Source organism: Caretta caretta, chromosome 6 (assembly GCF_965140235.1).
Source record: "Caretta caretta isolate rCarCar2 chromosome 6, rCarCar1.hap1, whole genome shotgun sequence".
Taxonomy (NCBI): Eukaryota; Metazoa; Chordata; order Testudines; family Cheloniidae; genus Caretta; species Caretta caretta.
The window spans coordinates 116666298-116673822 of record NC_134211.1 but is presented as its reverse complement, the minus strand read 5'-3'; positions in this window follow the sequence as shown (position 1 = coordinate 116673822).

Here is a 7525-nt window from a genome sequence, read left to right as displayed (position 1 = left end):
GGGTATTGATTTTACATTATACAGCACCTTTCTTCCAGCAGCAAAGGGCTTTTTAAACTTGAACCTGTATCCCTTGCTCACATGTGTAAAAGCATTGACTTCAGCAGGACTAGTCCCATGAGTAAGGACTGCACAATTGAGTACTATATTTACAGTACAGCCACATCTAGGGAGAGACATGGTGTTATGGTTCTTGGGCAGTTATTTTACTGCACGGTGACTTACATAATAAATATTAAGGATTTATAATTGAAGTTTGCCTGGAGTTTGGGGTTTATTTAACCCTGCAGTGCCAAGCAATCTTGTTAAAACAAGTATCAGAGGGATAGCCGTGTTAGTCTGTATCCACAAAAACAAGCGGTCCGGTGGCACCTTAAAGACTAACAGATTTATTTGGGCACAAGGGTAAAAAAACCCACTGCTTCAGATGGAAGTGCAGTTTTTTACCCATGAAAGCTTATGTCCAAATAAATCTGTTAGTCTTTAAGGTGCCACCAGACTCCTCATTGTTCTTGTTAAAACACTGTCTAAACTTTTGTAGTAGAGCTGTGTGTGATGTCTCAGGCCCCTGCTTGAGTTCAGATGCAGTATCAGGAATTGAATGGTTTTCCTTTCTAACATGGCAGCCAGGAGACAGCTGATCTGCAGAGAGCAGATCATCCCTATGTTTCATAAAGACTTTGAGACAGGAATGAATAGAGGCCCTGAAGCCACCAGATGACACACAAAAGAGGAAGTTAGGGGGCAGGGCCCTGTTGAGCCAACTCCTGGGTGAAAGAAGGGCCCTAGATCCTTCAGAAGAAGGGAGACTATGTGTGGGAAAGAAGGAACATGGTTGGGGAGGGGGGTTTCCTAGGTAGTCCAGGGCTGCCCAGGTATTCTAAAAGTTTTGCAAACCTGGGGTAGAGTTTATGTGAGCCATTTAGTTCATCTTTCACAATGAAACTTTAAATCAGATTAGTTTTGTCTGGTGTGGGATTTTGATGCAAAAATTGTTCCAATCTCTGGTGATTGCCACCATTGGAATTAGGGTTAGATTGCTACTTTAGCCAAAATTGATTTTTTTAAAATCACCACACAAGTGTTCAGTCCTGACTTTTACACCTCATCTGAAAGAGAGCTTCTAAAGGAGTACAGTGCTACATAACATCAGGGGCTTTATTCAGCGTGAAGAATGTCACCCACTGAACTGCAAGCATCAATTTCTTCAGCTCCTCTGTTTCCCTAGAGGTCTCCCACTCATACATGCACATAATTCCTCATGCAGCATGTATAGTTCCCCATATATATCAAGCAAGGGCTATTTACTGTATTTCAAACTAATGGACCCACATGCTATGATGATGGTCACATTAGAAATATATAAATGGACAGTGAACGTATAATGTGTCAATTAAGGACATTTATTTTTACTATAGAAAACATGAACCCTCAGCTTTCTATTAAGTCCTGGGTAATATTTGTGCAAATTATATGGAAACCTGATGTAAAAAGACTTTCCTGTATAACTAGGGCCCTACCAAATTCACGGTCCCTTATGGACAATTTCACAGCCATAGGATTTGAAAATTGGTAAATTTCACGTTTTCAGATGTTTAAATCTGAAATTTCACTGTGTTGTAACTGTGGGGGTCCTGACCCAAAAGGGATTTGTGTGTGTGCGGGGGGGGAGGGGTGGTGTCGTAAATCTGTTGTAGCGGGGTCATGGGGGATTGCCACCCTCACTTCTGTCCTGCCTTCAGAGCTGGACAGAGTGGGGATAAGAGTGTGCAGAGCTATCTGCAGCAAGGAGAGATACCCAAGAGCAGCCCTGCAGGGAAAGAACAAGTCCTGTCCTGCCCCAGCCCTCCTCGGACTAGCAGCTAGGAGCCCCCTTTGCTGGGGGGCTCCCAGCAGCACAGGAAAGATCGAATCTAACTCCACAAGCTTCCTTCAGCTGCAGGAACCTCTGGGGCTGCTGCCCAGTCCCAGAGTGTCCTGCAGCGGGGAGGGGCACCCGGAGGTGGGTCTGGTCTCCTCTTCCCCCCTCTCCCCTCCCCAAGTCCTGTCCCTCTCCAGCCCAGCCGGAGCTAGGATCCCCCTTTACTGGGGCGCTCCTAGGAACAAGGGAACATCAATTTCAAGGGGAAGGGCTTATTTCAAGGTCCATGACGTGTTTTTCGTGGATGTGAAATTGGTAGGGCCCTATGTATAACTTACCCAAAATATACAACTCATCTGCAGTTACAAAGAACTTGTGCTACCATATACTAAAACAGTATGTGATAGAGTCTCAAATGTGGAAGATCCTAAAGGAAAAGATATGTGAATGTAAATCAATTGTGGGAACAACTCTGCAGGACTAAGCTAATGAGGAGTTATCCTCAATATCCGTGTGCTTGAGGTTTGGCCTCATGTCTTTAGCCACTCAAAAGATGCAGTTTTCCAGAATAAATTCACTTCTTGATGAACATTTTAAAATGTTTAAAAGAAATAACTATTAACATTCTATTTTTAAAAATCAGCATAAACTAAAAGGTTCCTCGTCTTTCAAAAATATTAAGAGATTTTAAAATGTTATCATAAAATCTGTCTCTCCCCCTTCCCCCCGCACCCCAGATAACCCATTGTTGACTTCTGTCTGGTCCTAACGTCCATACGTGCAGTACGTATTTGCAGCCTCCTGCGTTAGCTCTGTGCAATTGACAAGAACTCTAAGGACTTGGTTTCTGGATACTGTTCCTGTTCTCATGGAAACAGGTGTCTGTGCCTTAAACTATTCACGTTTTCAAAAAAAACACCTTTGTTAACAGTGATTATTTATACTCATGAGACCTTTTTTTTTGGCAATCCAGCTTCTGGCAGATGTTTTACCTACTATTATTTCTTTGCCCTTTTGTCAGTGCAGTAATTTAGGTAATGTCCAAGAAGACCCAATCTGTTTTGCATGCTTGTTACCTGCCCCAAATACCAAGATGCCTGCTTTCACAATACCCATTCTATAAATGAAATTTTGTGTGCCAGTCAGAATTATTAAAATGACTTTGAACATGTAATCTGTCAGGGTTCAGATGTAGGGACCTGCATGAAAGACCCCCTAAGCTTATTCTTACCATCTTAGATTAAAAACTTCCCCAAGGTACAAACTTTGCCTTGTTCTTGAACAGTATGCTGCCACCACCAAGCATTTTAAACAAAGAAGAGGGAAAGAGACCACTTGGAGATGTCTTCCCCCAAAATATCCCCCCAAGCCTTACACATCCCCTTTCCTGGGGAGGCTTGAGAATAATAACCTAACCAATTTGTTACAAAATCATCAAAGACCCAACCCCCTGGATCTTGGAACAATGGAAAAAGCAGTCAGGTTCTTAAAAGAAGGATTTTATTAAAAAAAAGAAAGGTAAAAGTCATCTCTGTAAAATCAGGATGGAAAAAACTTTACAGGGTATTCAGATTCAAAACACAGAGGATCCTCCTCTGGGCAAAACCTTAAAGTTACAGAAAACAAGAATAAACCTCCCTCTTAACACAGGGAAAATTTACATAAAACAAAAGATAAACTAATCTGCCTTGCCTGGCTTACCTATACTGGTTGCAATATCGGAGACTTGGATTAGGATGGGTTGGAAAAGACGGATTTCTGTCTGGCCTCTCTCAGTCCACCACGTAAACAAAAAGCATAACAAAAGGCACCCTCCCACACATCCCCCCAAGATTTGAAAGTATCTTGTCCCCTTATTGGTCCTTTGAGTCAGGTGCCAGCCAGGTTAGCTGAGCTTCTTCACCCTTTACAGGTAACAGAATGTTGCCTCTGGTCAGGAGGGATTTTATAGCACTGTATACAGAAAGGTGGTTACCCTTCCCTTTATATTTATGACATAATCTGTTACATGTACTGAATCCAAAAACTAATCAGCTATGTTACTAATTATTTGCTGTTGTTGTAGCCATGTTGGTCCCAGGATATTAGAGAGACCAGGTGGGTGAGGTAATATATTTTATTGGACCAGCTTCTGTTAGATATTACCTCACCCACCTGGTCTTTCCAATTATTTTCTATCTGTCTAAGGTATTTATATAGCATTAATCATTGTCATATATAAGCAGAGTATGAAACACTTTCTATTAGAAGTAATAGATTATCTAGTACTTTTGAGTCATGTGTGAGTCAACTGAACAAGACGGTAGCCAAGCTCGGTACAGTCATTGTCAAAATATCATGCTCATTACAGGAATGACAAGTAGCTACAAGTGACCCATGTTAACTCTGGCATGAAGAGTAATCAGTGGCCTCTCAGGCTTACAATTTTTAAAAGAAATCTGCTACTGTAATTGGTCACTTAAAAATAAATAGATCAGATGATGGTGCAATCTAACCACTATCTAGCAGCAACATTGAAAACCTGTGAAGCTCTGATTCCAGCACTGACATATAAACTTATTATATGAGACCTAGTGGTTTGAAATGGGTTATTTGATTTTACTACAGCGTCTTAACTATCAAGAGTATATAGACTAATAGTTCCAAGGCCAGAAGTATCCATTGTGATCATCTAGTCTGACCTGTATAACACAGGCCATAAAACTTCCCCAAAATAACTCCTAGTCAATATCAATAGTGCAATAATACCAAAGAGTCCTGGGGGGTAGGGAAGGGAAATGAGTATCTAACTCCCTAAATATTCTTCCACTCTCTGTAAAAGGAGCCAGAGGACCCTGACTCCTCAGTATCGTCTCAGGACACAGGAGTTCTGTGTCTGTAAATTACTCGAAATGCAGGGAGCTAAAATGGACAAAAGACAAGGAACTGTACCCAAAGGGGAAGTTCTGATGCACTTACCATGTAAATCAATGCCCTAGCTGCTGCACAATACACTGTGGAGGCATATTTGGAAAAAAGGTCGTATGCCCAAAGCAAAATGATAGGAAAGATTCCTACAGTGAAAACAGTGCTAATTAAACAAGGAGTTGTTGCTCCCTTTTGACCTGAGTGGCTAGTCAAAGTTTGGGTCTCTGTGGGTGTTCCATTGGGGTGTAGAAATTGGTGGTAATTAGGTATTTCTTTGATACAATTTTGCTCATTTGTAAAGAATGTACAAAGTACTGTGTCTCTGAACACAGAAGGCACAAAATAGCAGGAAACAGATTCTTTTGCTCACAGCACCAAGAGCACTATTTTCAGCCTGCACCCGTGACAAAAAAACCTCCCCTCTAGATTTCCTCACGGTTAGCCTCATGCTTTTAGCTGCTCCTTCAGGCTGCCTCTCTTACTCCATCTGTTCTTGTCTGACCTAAGTTTGGCAGATCTCTCTCCACACACATCCCCACCCCCCTCTTTTGTCTTGGGTGGGACTTATTCTTACAGTTATGTTAACTGAAGGGTGAGTTCACACCTACCAGTCTCAGTGAGGTTTTAACTCAACACATAACAAGCTTTCACTAGCTCATAACACAGTCATGACTAACTGCTGATTACAGGTCCTGGACGTGTTTTCTAGAGCCAGAAAACTTTGGCCCAGATTGTGATACTCTTACTCACATTGAGTAATACCTCATTCCTAGAGTAGTCCCACTGATTTCAGTGGGACAACAGAGAATTAAGGTGTTTCTGGACATTAATAAAGGTTTCACAAGCTACCTTTTGAATATTAGAAATATCAGAGTATAAGAAAGCTCATGGTCTGACAGAACAAGTAATGACAAAATTCTAACTCAGCTGAGAGGCTAGACACTAAGAAGTTTTGATTCTCAGATGGAGGGAGAAAATTGATAACCACAGCCAGAAAAAGACTCTGAAGGCAATGGATACAAATTGTGGGGGGGTTTTCTTAAAACTTGAGCCTGCTCTACTATCGAGATGACAGCAGTTGAGAAACCTGCAAGTGAACAGCCATCTAGCTGTAAATGAGTTTTCTGCCTAACCTTGTGTTCATGTCCTACATATCGCTCTTTGTCCAAACCATACATTTCCCCAAGTCTAGAGAAAGGGCATGAAAGTATCTTAATTGATGATAAAATGCTTTTTGTACAAGATTGGCTTTTCTATCCATGGAAGCTAATAGGCTGCTTTTTTATTGATTGTGCTCTTCTTGCTAAATACAAACATGAAATATTAAGTTAGTAAATTATAATTTTGGCTGCAAGCAAGCAAACAATTTCACCATGCTGCTTTTTATCCCAGAGTCAGATGAAGGCCACCATTCAGCATGCGTGCTTTAAAAGGCCCTTCTTTGGCAGTATAATTTAGACCAGCGGTTCTCAAGCTATGGGGTTGGTCTCCCAAGGGAGGAACAGGAATGTGTCAAGGGAAGCAGGAGTTGTGTTTTTTGTTTTGTTTTGTTTTGTTTTAAGAGCTCTGGCTGTCAGCCCTCTGTGACTGCAGCTCATGCAGAAGGGCCATGCACACCCAGGAGATGGGGATAAAGATGAAAGCTGGAGCCCTGCCACCCGGGCTCAGGCTCTCCTTCCCCTGCTCCCCAATCCCTCACCTGGAGGCGGCGGGGCTCTGACTGTCAGCCCCGGGATGGCTGCAGCAGTGCAGAAGTAAGTGTGGCGGTGGGGAGCTAAGTCTGCTATCACTTTTCACATTGACACCTTTACTTCTGTGCTACTGCTGGCCTGGTGCTGCCTTCAGAGCTGGGCGCCAGCCAGCAGCTGCTGCTCTCCACTCTGCCTTCAGAGCTGGGTGGTGGTATATGTACTTGTGGAGGGGGCGTAAATTACTAGAGAGACAAAGAAGGGGGGCCCGATCAAATAAGTTTGAGAACCACTGATTTAGACCAATCCAAATGAACAACTATTAGTGATCAGCGCTTTAGCTGCCAGCAATAGAACTAAAATCACAAAACCCTAGGTTAATGCTGTTTTGTTTTTCACAGTTACTGAAACAAAGCATCAGTAAGCCACAGGATACAGTAATACAGTTTATTTATTCTGCACCTCAGTTTGGAGGCTGCTGTTTTTCACCAGCAGAGCTGCATATTCACAATGTGCTATATTAGCTGCTTTTCTGTAGCAAATCAGCTGGTATCTGGAGGCATCTTCTTCTAGCACTGGGCCCAGAGAAACCTGGAAAGGCATATAATGTACTTTATCACTTGCAATCTTAGTGAAAATTATTCAAGAGAAAGGCTTGATTGCTGCATAGTTATTATATGGGGGAAAACTGAGCAGATTAGGCATACAATAAGAGTGCACTAAGCACTGGATGATTCCATGTGTAAATATAATGTTCCCTTTACAAAATTATTGGCAGTCCACAGGTTTATTGCAATTGACCACACCACGCAAGTCCGGTACAAAAGCACCAAGGATATTTTTTTTTACAGAAACAAGCTATAAGACAAATTATGCCATTCCATGTGAAAACTTCCAGGAGAGCAAAAGCTAGATGGAAATTTCCACAGCTTCAAGGTCAGGGAATTTCTTACAAATCATGGCACTGTGGCAAAGAGTTGAACCATAGGGATTGTACAGGAGATGTAGTGCACCTGACTCATAAATGGGAGAATATTCTGGCTCTGAAGGAATTCACAGAAAGGGGTCT